Source organism: Gavialis gangeticus, unplaced genomic scaffold, assembly GCF_001723915.1.
Source record: "Gavialis gangeticus isolate Ggan-Ray unplaced genomic scaffold, GavGan_comp1, whole genome shotgun sequence".
Taxonomy (NCBI): domain Eukaryota; kingdom Metazoa; phylum Chordata; order Crocodylia; family Gavialidae; genus Gavialis; species Gavialis gangeticus.
In genome coordinates, this window is record NW_017728998.1 from 34,311,606 (window position 1) to 34,324,392 (window position 12,787).

The window sequence follows — 12,787 nt, forward strand, 5'->3', positions numbered from 1 at the left end:
GGCCTCCCATGGTCCCCTGCCCCCTCCTCCAGCTGGCACTGGAGCCCTGGTGCTAAATACGCAGCCTGCCCAGCTGCGTTTTTCAACACCAAGGTGAGGGGACAACCACAGATACATTCTGGCAGCCAGAGCATCTCTGCGAAGGACCCAGCCTCCGGTTGCCTCAGGCCATGGTCTGGGACCATGCACTGTTCTGCTTTTTTAAACTTTGATTTTTTTAGACCAAGGGGTCTAATTTTCTGCCCGCATTGAAAACTTGCAGCATGGGGAACATTTTTTGTTCCCGTACCTGCCTCTTGCCCTGCCTCAAAGGGGTTTGAGATGGGGCAAGAGGCACATGTACACTTGTCTGGACACGGCTGTAGACATGCCCACTGTGTACCTCATAAACTTTAGAGCATTTATCTTCACAACACCTGTGTTAAAATTCATTCTTCTCTCTCTAATTTACAGACAGGATAATATAGGTATAGAAGGACAAAGGCCCAGATGCTCAAAGGCATTTAAGCAGTTAATACCTATTTGGGGACTACATCCGATGGATTTTCAAGGACTTAGGTGCCTATGCAGAAGTTAATTTATATGCCTTTGAAGATCTAGGCATAAAGAATTTGTCCTGTGTCACTCAGAAAGTCTGTGATGGAGAAATGGCTTGGCTAGGCCCCTAGGCTAGTTTTTGAACCATTAGACTATCCTTGTCCTATGACTGCTGGTTTTGAGCTAATTATGTCTATACTATAATTATGTCCTGTGTATAGTTTTATCTAATATTTTCTTGGGGAACCAAAATAACAACTCCAGCAGACTCCTTGAGTTACACATGATTGTATTTTGGACATGTCTGCATTCTACTGTGAGTTATGCCTCAAGTATGTAGAGCTCGTTTTGTAAATGGAGCTTGGGAGAGTGCTATTGTAGCAAAACCCCCAGTTTTTCTTTTTTAATACATACACACACACACACACCCACGATAGATATGCATTCCCTCCGCTCCCCCAACTATTTCTGACTTTTCCTCTCCATCTCTATTCCCTATAGATAAGTATAAGTATTCTCAGACTTAGGATAAGCTTTAACATTTTTATTTTGGTAGCAAGTTTTTGGTTTTGGATATCCACTGTTTTATATTGTATTATTATTAGGTTTTAATTGATTCTTACTCTTGTATATTGTATTATTATCATTTTTGTGTTGATTTTTATTGTTTTATATGGATATCGTATGGTTTAGGCCTGTGTTTGTAAGTGAACCAAAGTAATGTCAACTTTCCATTTTGTATCTCAAGTCTCCATCTTGTGTCCTCTGTCTGGGCATCCCCTGTGTTGCAGCTGTACGAGTCACATACCTCCCCCATGTAAATTGTTTCCTGGATGAATGAGAGTGATTGGGAATGATTGAAACACAATGGTAACAGGCCTCTACTGAATGGCCTGTAATGACCGGGCCATCACCTCGCATTGATTCATCCAGGAACCACGGACCTCACCCAGGAACAGACAAGAACCCAGCATTTGAAAGACAAAAGACTCTGCAGAACCAGCAACTCTACCATTGTATCCCACCATTACAGACACCCGAAACTGCACATCCCCGCATGGAGCACACATGCTCAGTATGCCAGGGGCTGACCTTTGCCTGGGCATGCCTCCTGTCACTGGGGTCACACAAGGTCTGCCCCTATAAAAAGGGGCAGTGAATACAGACCCAGTGGGACGCCATCTCCATCTGGACCAGCACCATGCCACACCACTTATCCACCCAGAGGCCCTGCCGGTGACCTACCTCTGGACAACACCTACTGGACAAGGACCCCTTTCCAGCCTGGATAGGTAGCTATCATCCCCTACCCCCTACCAAGGACTTGGACTCGGCTTCTCTTCCCCACCTGGACTCCAGCACTTCCCCTGGGTCTCTTTTTCCTGCTGCCACTGTGTGTGCGTGTGCGTGTGCGTGTGCGTGTGTGTGTGTGTGTGTGTGTGAACCAATAACTTCATGGGGCTGTGTAGTGTGTTGCCTGTATAATAAAACTGTTATTTGGACCCCTAAGATGGGTTTAGCTTTACTATGGTTTGGCTCTGCTCTAATCTCTGCTCCTCGCCCCTGTAACTTCTGTCTCATTTCTCCCTATCCTGCTTCTGGGTCACTGCCACCTCCAACACCTGTCCTGAGCTCCTCTCTGCCTCCAAAACCCCTTTTTCTTTGCCACTGTCTTATCCCCACTGCCTTTTCCTTTTCCCCTGAGCAACCAGGTTTCTGCCTCAGTTTCTTTCCTGGCTTCCTCCTCCTTGCCACCACTTATCTGCCCTGTCCCCACACCCCCCTCAGTATCTCAGCTGTCTACCTAAGTCTCCAACCCCAGTCTATCTTAAGTAAACCCAAGCCTCAGTTCCTCAGCCAGCTTCTCTATAGTCCACAGGTTCTAAGCCTGGTTCTGGCAACTTTCACTCCCTATGCTTTAACTCTCTCCCTCACCTGAACCTTCCCCCAGGTACCCCAATGCACACTGACACCCTATACCATCCAAGTTAGGAACTGACCGGTGGGTTGTGTGTGTGAACTGGTGAGTGTGTGTATATGTCATTGTGTGCATGATATACAAATTAGTGATCTGTGTCTAACTTTTGGGGTGTATAGTGTATGTGCTTCAATTGGCAGCGGCACAAATTTGTGCCTCAGCACACATGCCTGAACATGCACTTTGGTGTGGGGCAACTTGTGCCACTTGGGGCAAACTAACCATGCCCACCTACTCCTGGATCTTCAGCCAGGAGGAGCTAGAACTTGGAGCCACCACCTGTGCTGGCTCCAGCAGTATATAAAGCTGCCCTCACAAGCAGCTCATGGCTGCTTACCTTCAGGAGCTTCTTAGGCCCAGCAAGTTGGTATCTGGGGACATTAGCCCCTTGTGCCAACTGGACTGATGAAGCAGCCTTAAGCTAGAGTTGCCCATCCACCCTCTACCCACTGCAGAAATCTGGTGGTGGGGGGCTGCTGCCTGGATGTGACCTGCTGCCACCTGAAACAGCATCTGTCCCCTTGGACCTGTGGCCCAATGTCTGCACACCTGCAAGACCCAGACAGGAACCTCACAGCTGCCTAGGCTCTGGTACAGGCACTGCAGCAGAGCCTACTGAACCTCTGGGCCAGCTTCCACTGGGCTGTGGCTACACAGTTAGCCTTCTGGCAGCACTGCTGTCATACACCCAGAAAATGTGCTTCTTGCAATGGCCCACTAAACTGTCAAAGCATGTCCTCCTGTCTTCAAATGACTAGGAAGTCAGCCACCTCATCTGCCCTCCAGCTGCGTCCCCAGTGCTGGCCCTGGGCAGATTCCTCTGTCCAGGTCCCACCACTTGCCTCAGAAGCAGGGATCCTAGTGTTTCCTGTTTAAAAATTGCAAATTCTCTGATAAGAAACCCAAATTCTCTCATTAAAATACCCCAAATACATGTTCTTCTGTGATTACAATAAAGCACCACTTTATACAGAGACATAAGCTCAGTGATGTTTTATTGATATATTTACAATTTTAAAGCCTACCAGTTCCTCTATCTTCATAATAAAATGAATTCTAAATATCTATACACTTTGGCATTTGCTTTTGTATTTTTTTTATCATAGAAAAAGTGAGAGGTGCTCCTGCCCCCTTCACTCACCAAGATGTGGGATTCTGAGCAGCTGATATGCCAGTGCCCTGCTCCTGCCCTTGCCTCTCACTCCCAACCCACAGTCCTGACAGTGCCATCCACTTCTGACCTGCAGCCCGTGCCAGACCCCACTAGCTCCCTCCTGGCAGCAGCTCCATCCCAGAACCAGGACATGTTCTACCTGCTCCTTTGTGGCTCTGAGCAATGCCAGCCCTTGCTGTTGTGTTTCCTGCACCTGTGCCCAGGCTCCAGTGATCCCCATGCTGTTCCTGCAAAGCTTTTGATGGGGGCTCAGGGACTGGATCAGGCAAGCCCCTTCCCTTCCAAACCAGCCTCACCCTGCACAGGCTGCTGTAAGTGGGCAAGGTGGCTCTAAGCCAAGCTCTGGCATTTTCTTCTACCCAGAGCACTTATCCCATCCCCAACCCCCATCTTTCTCACACACCTCTGCTGGCACCTCCACCCCTACCCCCAGCCCATCACACTCCCCAAGTGGTTCCTGGGACCAGGAGCACTGCCAGGCTGGGGCCACATGTCCCAGCACTGGTGTGGGCATGGCTGCAGTGCAGCAGTTGCCCCTGAAGCCATGGCTCCCACTAGCAGGTCCTGTCCCATCTGGTGGTTGGGAAGATAGGGTGTGAATTTTGTTGGGGGGAGGTTCAGGGGGTTGTGAGTGGTTGTGGGGCTTGTGGGTGGGTATGTGGGTGGGGGGTTCTTGGGTGTAGTGGGACTGTGTGGGGGTCAGGAAGACTGTGGAGATGGGGGCACTGCTCAGGAGGGGCACAAAGCTTCCTTCCCCCAGCAGCAGCAGCAGCTGTTGGGGCACTCATGGCACACTTCAGGCACAGCCCTCTGGCAGCACTCAGCACCGCTGGAGACCAGGAGCTGCATATGGCACCAGCCTGGCCCACTGGCATGTGCTCTCACATAGGATTGAGCAACTCTGGCTGTCATGCAGGGCTCCTGGCACCACACACAGAAACCATGTGCTATCAGGCCAGGCCTGGTCCTGCCTGCATGAAGCCGGCCCAGCCTAAAGATGCGCGGGGCACATGGAGGCAGGACCTGGCCTGGCCCAAGGGCATGAGGCTTCTGTCTGCATTACCAGGAGCACCACATGACAGCAAAAGTAGCTTGGTCCTGTTTGAGAGCATGCGCCAGGGCTGGCACCCTGTGCCATGTGCCGACTTTAATCTCAGGCAGCACTGCACAGCTGGGGCCTCTGCCAGGAGTGGCCACAATTGCGCAGATGGCCACTGTTGCTATGGGGGGCTGTGTGCCATGTGGGGAGAAGGGGGGGTCCCACCCTCCAGAGCAGTTCCCCACCACCTACAGTCCCCCTACACCTAAACCCACAGTCCCCCCACCCTCATCCCTACTTACCTGGGATAGAGCTTGGGTCTGAGCTGCTGCTTCTGCAGCCTTGCCTGCTCCTATTTGCTCCAGCATGCTGAAAAAGCATGCTGGAGCATCAGGGACAAGCAGCAGCTATAGAAATGCTCTGGCTGCATACTATAGCATCTCTCTGGAGGACCCAGCCTCTGGTTGCCTCAGGACATGTTCCAGGAGTGTGCCCTGTGCTGCTTTTTTCCATGGTATTATTTTTTGATACCAGGATTTCCAGGTATCAAATTTAGAGTCTGTGCTGTTCCTAGCATGCCTCCTGTGGCATCTCAAACTGCTTTGTGCCATCTTGTGTACTGTGACTTATTTGATTCTGTTTTTTGCTAAGTATAATAAAGGAAGTGGTAGAAGTTACATGGGCCATAGATCTGCTCTTGAGTTTGAACATTAGTAGTAATTCTGACAAAAATGTCACCAGCCCTTGATATTGGTAATCATATTGGTGACTAATTGGTTCTGAGTCATTACCAGGGTGTCCAGAAAAAAAGCTTCATTGTGCAAGTTATTTTCTAATGAAGGTGTCATATAGATATAAGTAGTCAAATTGCTTGTGTCCTTTATGAGAGGTCCTGTTGAATTTGTTTTTTTTTCCTTTTATGAAAATTAAACTTTTCCAAAATATGTTCCTAAGGATCTTTGCATTTTTCATATTTTGAAAGATTAAGATTAAATTTTTGAAAAAAAAAATCTTACTTTTTAACTGGATTATTTTTCAATATGTAGATATTACCAAACCAAAGATGAAACAGTTTGGGCTGTGGAAGACTCATATGGTATATGACATTCAGTTCTACGTCATTATTGTTGAACCAAGACCATTTACTTGCTTTTCCAGTGCTTGTCTGAGAAAGCTGTATAGATGAGAGTGAGCTGGATGAAATGGAAAGTGATGCTGGTAAGGATTGGGGAGGAAGTAAATTCTGTGGCAGGGATTCTCTCTCCCTGGTGATGAAAGTATGCTCCTACAGTTGTAACACCCTTGGAGCTGGAACTAACTTTTATCCTCTGCCTGTAACTCCTATATAAGGGATGCATTAGGGCTGTGCAAAATGGCTATGTCTCGTTTGATTTCAGATTCGGCCATTTTAGAGGAAGCGATTCGTTTCAGTTTCAGTGTTTTGGATCACTGCTCCATTTCGATTCGGCTGAATCTGTTTCAGAGTTTCAATGCTGTTTTAGAGATTCAGATGGTTCTCCTGAAGCTCCTCCAGCTGTGCCTGCCTCTTCCCAGGCATGGGGAGCCAGGAGGCTGGGCTGGGTAGCCATGGGAGCTTCTCCTATGGCTCCCCTGACTGTGCTCGGTGTGGGCTCAGTGTAGAGTTGGCTGCTGGCACTGGTTGCAGCTGGCAGTGGCAACATGCTGTCATCCTGTGTGCAGATCCAGGGGCCCATGCCCCCGGGAGGGCTATGAGGCAGTACCAGACACCTCCTGGGGCTCACGGCTCCCCAGATCTGCACACAGGAGCACAGCAGGCTTCCATCCCTCCCCCCCAGTACTGGGATTGCAAGGGACAGATCACAGACACTGGCCAGCTACAGATGTCAATACCAGAGCAGTCCTTCCACCCCTCTTCCACCTCCCTCTTCTTAGTTTCTCTTTCACTGAAAGCCTGGCTCTGAAACATCTGAAACATCCAAAACATTTCTGAACTGTTTTGGATGGTTTCGTTTAGTTTTAGAGATGTTTTGGAGCCTTCCATTTACTTTTAGATTCGGTGATTTGGGCACTGAAATGGGCCAAAACACCTTCAAAACAAAATGGCTGCTGAAATTTTGCACAACCCAGGGAGGCATCTACATGTGTTATTAGCACACAGCAATAAACTCCAGTGAATATTGCACCGGAGTTTATTGCTCTCAGGTGTGCTATTTGCCTGTATGCCTGGGACTATAGCATGTTGAGGCAGGGTAGAGTAGCTCCAGCCTGCAGGGGCCCCAGGGGTCAGCCTGCCAGCTCAGGGCTGCTCCAGCCTGGCTCATCTTGCTGTGGAGAGGCTGGCTAGGACACAAGAGTGCTTCAGTGTGGGACTAGCTGGCAGGCAGCCCCTGCACTAAAGCACCTTTGTGCCCCAGCCAGCCCTGTCAACATCTACATATGTGCTGCTGCACATGAAAAGATTCTGCAGCAAGGTTGTAACTGTATTTACAAGTACTACCCTGCTGCAGAGTTAATTAGTTTCCTGCACGCTAATAGGGCCGCCCATGTATATGAGAGATGTTTATTGCAGAGTTAATTAGTCTGCAGTAACTAATTAAACATCTCATGTAGACATGGCCAAGGAGGCCAGATTTCATGTCTGTCTTGTTCTTTTTTCTTTTTTTTTTTTTGGTTAGATTGTAAATTACTATGTATTTCACATGCCCAAATATCAGACATACCACAATTTCAGGCTGAATCCTCTTTCCAGTGAGCTTAATGAGCATCAGTTCGTGCCTCAGTAAGGACGATTTTTTCAGAAAAAGATAGCAGTGAGGTGTCTCATTCTTTTTTATTTTCAGTGGAATTTAGGCACCTGAAAGCCATTTTCTCTGTCTTCAAGCCTGTAATGGATACATTAATAAAAGTTACATAACTAGATCAACAACTTTCCTTTTACCACTCCAACGTTTCCAAACTTCACCTTTTGTTATTCAAGATTTGGCTTATCACTTTTCATAAGCAAGATGCAATTTTCCCATGAGTTTTTGAATGCATCTTTCTGATGCAAACCTATTTACTATCTCTATGTCTGTGCAATCCTGGTTAAATTATTTCAGTGCATTTACATAAGGCTTCTCTTAAATACTATGAAGAAGTTTCAAACTGGTGAAGAAAATATAGCTTTCACTTATTTAGTGGTGCTTGATGTTTTCTAAAGTTTGTACTGGCTTTCAGTTTATTGTGGGTGCATGTTTGATTTGGACATTCAGCACTTGAATATTGCTCCAATGTTTAGGTTCTAGCTACTTTAGAAATAAACTTTCTTTCTGTATATCACTTGGACAGCTGAATCTTTTAGGAATGATAATAGACTGAAATATATTAAATCTTATAATCTGGGTTTTGTGGGGCTAAATAAGAGAGCTTTCACTGGACAGGCCTTACCTCTGGATTTCAGTCTTCTGATAATTTGTCTACAGATTCACTCAGTTCACTGACTTTTAGAACAGTTTTCAAGGCTTAAATATTTAGTGATGCATTTGCCTGGAGATGTTAGGGGTGATTTATATATATTTATTAAGGATATGTTGAAGCATTTCACTTTAGTTGAATCTAGTCAATATGTTTTTATTTTGTTGTTATCTTTGTATACATGCCAATAAACCTAGTGATGAGTGCATTTTATAAATTGTAAAATAAATAAATTTGTGCTAAACCGTGTGGTTATTTATGGTGTAGAGTGCTAACTTAGCTGAGACAGCAAACTGATGCTATTAGAACCTAATTCATTCTCAGACTTCCAGAAGTGAGAAACCAGTCAATTATTCCAATGTGACATGAAGACTTTATTTATGGTTTCATTGATTAAGAATATGTCCATGTTATCTACTTAGGATATTGGCTCAGTTTTGAAATAAAATACATGATTTTGTAATTTTTAAACCTTCTTTTCTCTCTGGAATTTTTAAAAGCCAATATTTTAAAAAGTCAGAATGAATGTTTCTATTCTGCAGTGAATCTCTGACTCACATTAACCAATGGAGGAGTCAGTGATAGACAGGTGTTTAATTCATGTCCCAGCCAGGGATCCTTAGAACGCTCTGGCCCAGTCTCATAAATTTACATCCTCTTTATATTTCCTGGAATAGGTGCTTTGCTCACATCTCGTGCTTGGAAAATAACCTATTTGGCAAAGCAGTAACTAATCCACATTATACTGCACTGAGCAGGATTTGCTTATCCTCTACTCAGCCATTCATTTTTAAACCCTGAAAAAAAAGAATATAGGACTGTTAGGTGGTGGAGAATGGGTTGGCCAAAGCCCATGGCAGCACACTGCATAATGTAACATTTGCCAGGTGGTAAACTTATGGAGGTTTTCTATCTAACTCTCCCAAAGGTGGCAAGGATGACTACAAAAAACATTATAGCTAAAAAAATATTCTTAGAGTTGCTGAAAATTAACATTTAGGCCCTTTTGCTACCTATGATATGGTTGTTACAGAGTAAAGCTAGAACTAGTGATGCCACATACCCATTGAAGTCAAATGAAGAAACATGATGGTGTTTCACAAGCAAGGGAACATCTGATGAAATAGGTTTATGTCTATGAAAACTCATGCCTCACTGAATCTGTTAGGCTCTAAGATGCTACCCTGCCCTACCTTCTGCCCACAGCTCTTGTAGATGCCTTGCCACCATCAGATCCCTGCAACTGGCCAAACTGGACTGAAGTATGAGTGAAAGTCTCAGTTCACTAGAGTTGATAAAAATTACCTTACTTGAACATATAAGCCCTTATAATTAGGAGAAAGATCCAAAGACACAATTTAAAACGACAGTAAGAACTCCCCTGAATTTATACTGCTACTACCCTTGGAGAGGACATACTTCCAGTACAGGTTATGACTAATTTTAAAAATGTTTAGTGTCTATCTTGAGTTCTTAGGGATAGCTGTTTCACTGTTTATGTGAAATGAAAAATATGGGTATAAATACACCTTCTTTTCAAATAATTTTTTGATGTTAAACCTTTTGTAATCAGTTCTGAGGGCAACTACAGATGTTAGCAATAAGAGTGAAGAGAAAAAATAGCACAGTGTGTTTCTATTATTTTAAAGACATTTCTATCATTTTAAATGGTCTGTATAGTTAAATGGCTAAAAGTAGCTAGTTATATAGCTAAATAGCTAAAAAGAAGGCTTAACAATCACCTCCCCTCAAAAACCAAAGATTCTGAAGATTTCCACTGATCATCAAATAGTATTTGATTCCACTAAATATTTAAGTCATATAATAGATTGATCACTGTAGTAAGTGTCTTTTTGAATGTTGGTTTAAGTATTTGTTTAACAAATTTCCCCTTTGTTTTTCCAAATACAAATATAGAAACAAAGAATTATTCACAGCATGAGATTCAACTTCTCAAACCAGATGGTACTTCAGATATTTAGCAATTTTACCCGGTGTGCTAACATGGACTCACAACCCAGATGGAAGAGCTAGTATAAAAAGCTACTGAATAATAGATTTTTTCTGATATGTCAACAATCACAAAGCAAGCTATGCTAAATAATGTTGTGATGCTCTCATTGTTGATTCCTTGAAAAAGTACAGTGCTCCTGTATCTCTTCTTGCTTTGAAAAGTACTCTTTTGAGGTAACAATATACCCATGATTGGAGAAGATTATGAAAAGACACTAAAGCATAAAATACGTCTGGACAATGAGTGCAATTTTGAAAGGTCTTTTTTATCTCCTGATTCAGCCTGGTATTTAAGAATGTGCCTAACTTTAAGCATGTGAATAGTCTTGATTTCAATAAGATTACTGTCTGGCTTAAAATTAGGAACATGTTTAAGTATCCTGCACAGGAAAGGCCATATTGCCTGTTTTGCTTTATCTGTGCTTCTCAGAATACAATGTACCTTTTGTTAGTTATTGTAACTAACTTTCATTATTTATTGTATTAGGTCTGGAAAACACAGAACATTAATGTGAATGTTTTATGTTCCACTAGAAGTACATTTCCATTAAGCAAATTTAAAAGAGATTCAAAACAGATGGAGAGGGCTGGTAAAAAATAAAGCATATTCTTAGAGGTGCTCTGCCTAAATCTATTATTTTTTTCCATTTAAAACAAAATGTAAAATGCTACTAGTTCCTAATCATGGGCACTTCTGGCTAAAAATGGAATGTAATACTTGTCTGTAGTCTAAGCTCCCTAACAGTGTTCTATTGGAAAGTTGCAACCAGCTCTGATTTTTAAGGCTAAAATGCTACCCAATAGATGCTGTCTACAGATCTCCTCTTTTCTACCAGTAGGATTGTATTTGAGTACTTTGATTAAAATATTTCATGGGAAGAAAAATGATGTCTAAATAGTCAGGTTTGAAACCATTTAGGACTTTAAGAGTCAAAGCTAATCTTAAATGTATTCAAGAACTAAAGAAAAGGCCAGTTTAGATCCCAGAGAACTAATATAATTTGCTTACAGAAAAGATAAGCATTAAATGGGATGTCACAATCACACTCTGCATTACATTCTGCTTCCATGTGGACCAAAGCACCTCTCAGTACTCTGATCCTGGGGTAACAAAGACATGGATCACAGTTCTGGTTCTGAGATAAATAGTCATATTCTCCTGACCTGACAGATAAAAAAAATCCTAGACATTGATGCTCTATGGCCATTCAACACTTTTTAATACAAATATTAATGTTCTTTTGGATCATCCCTTTTCCAGGTTCTTCAGTGGAGACATAGATCAATCTTTAACGATTTTTTTTTTAAGGTTTCGTCTCAGGATGTATTGTTTCCTTCTGGATTTTGCATTCTTTCTGAAACATGGTGCAATCCTATTCTCTAAGCCTCTACTTTTTCCTTATATTTATTCATAATTCCTTCAATGTAATCGTTTTCTACTCTTTCTCTATTATATCTGTAAGCAGTATCTGCATTCTATCTACAGCTCAATGTACAGGTTGCAATAACCAATAATATGAATTGTCATCATTAGCTTTTATTAGTGATAGCACAGAAAACTATATTAGTTTATATACCTGTAGAAGGAGCTTATAACTCTAAAGCTATCAAAATATTGCAAGCAGTAAAAATATCACTCATTTTGGAAAAATTAAGGACGAAGTCTGGAAGAGTCTCATTCCTGTCTCAGAACCACATTGCTGCAAACTAGATAAAAAGAAAATGCTGTATATGTGTTTATATGCACACAAAACATATGGGTTCAACTAGTGTTGAGATGACAGATGTACAAAACACTCCCAAGTGCCACTATTTTTTTGTCTATTTTGACTTTTCATAGATCTTACAACCTTAGATGCTTTTCTAAGTTCCCTATTCCATGTAACCCTCTAAAACTTAAAACAAAACAAAGAAAATCCAACAACCCCCCCCCGAAAAACTGTTTAGTTTCTCCATATTTTTGTGTCAAAGCTATGCAAGACAAAGATGAGATTTCATCCCACCTATAAGGTGTGTAAGAAGACTCAGATGCCTTTTTTGTGTTTTTTGTGACTCATTCTTGAGGGCAAGACAGTGGTTTTCACAAAAGTAGATGCATTAGTGGATTTTCAATGACCTACCCAGAATCGCACTTGGGTGTCTAAGTCCATCTGATATATTTTATTAGACCAACTCAAATAGTTAGAAAAATTATTCTTTGCAAGCTTCTAAGTACAAATACCCTTCATCAAGCTGAGGAAGTATCTGCAGTTGGTCTGTGCTCTTCCTGGCTGGAATGAAATTTTTCAACTGAGTTGGTCTAATAAAAGATACTAGATTTCACAAAAGAACCTTGTCTGCCTCTGTTTTTAAACCAACATGCCTACAACCTATACTCCTGATAGGTGGAAGTCTGGCCTTCAAAACATTGGCTGTGAGTAAATGATAAAATAGTTTGGGTTACTTGAATTATGAAGATAATATAGATCTAATAGTATAAACCTGATGACATTCAATATGGATAAATACAAGGTGCTTCACCTCCAGGGAAAAAAACCCTACATCACGCTTATAGAGTTGGCCCTACTACACTTGCTAGCACCACAGCTGAAAGGGACTTGGGGGTCATGAT

At 42.8% G+C, this 12,787-nt stretch overlaps 1 long non-coding RNA gene across 1 annotated transcript in view; it reads right to left on the reverse strand.

The window, feature by feature from the left end:
- Window positions 1-11,336, reverse strand: part of LOC109289458 — a 50,720-nt gene extending 39,384 nt beyond the window's left edge. The window contains exons 1-2 of the long non-coding RNA XR_002095376.1: window positions 11,234-11,336; window positions 7,431-7,592 (exon numbers count right to left, since the gene is read on the reverse strand). This is a non-coding gene — a long non-coding RNA (uncharacterized LOC109289458). The remainder of the gene's footprint in view (window positions 1-7,430; window positions 7,593-11,233) is intronic.
- Between the last annotated feature and the right edge of the window lie 1,451 nt (window positions 11,337-12,787).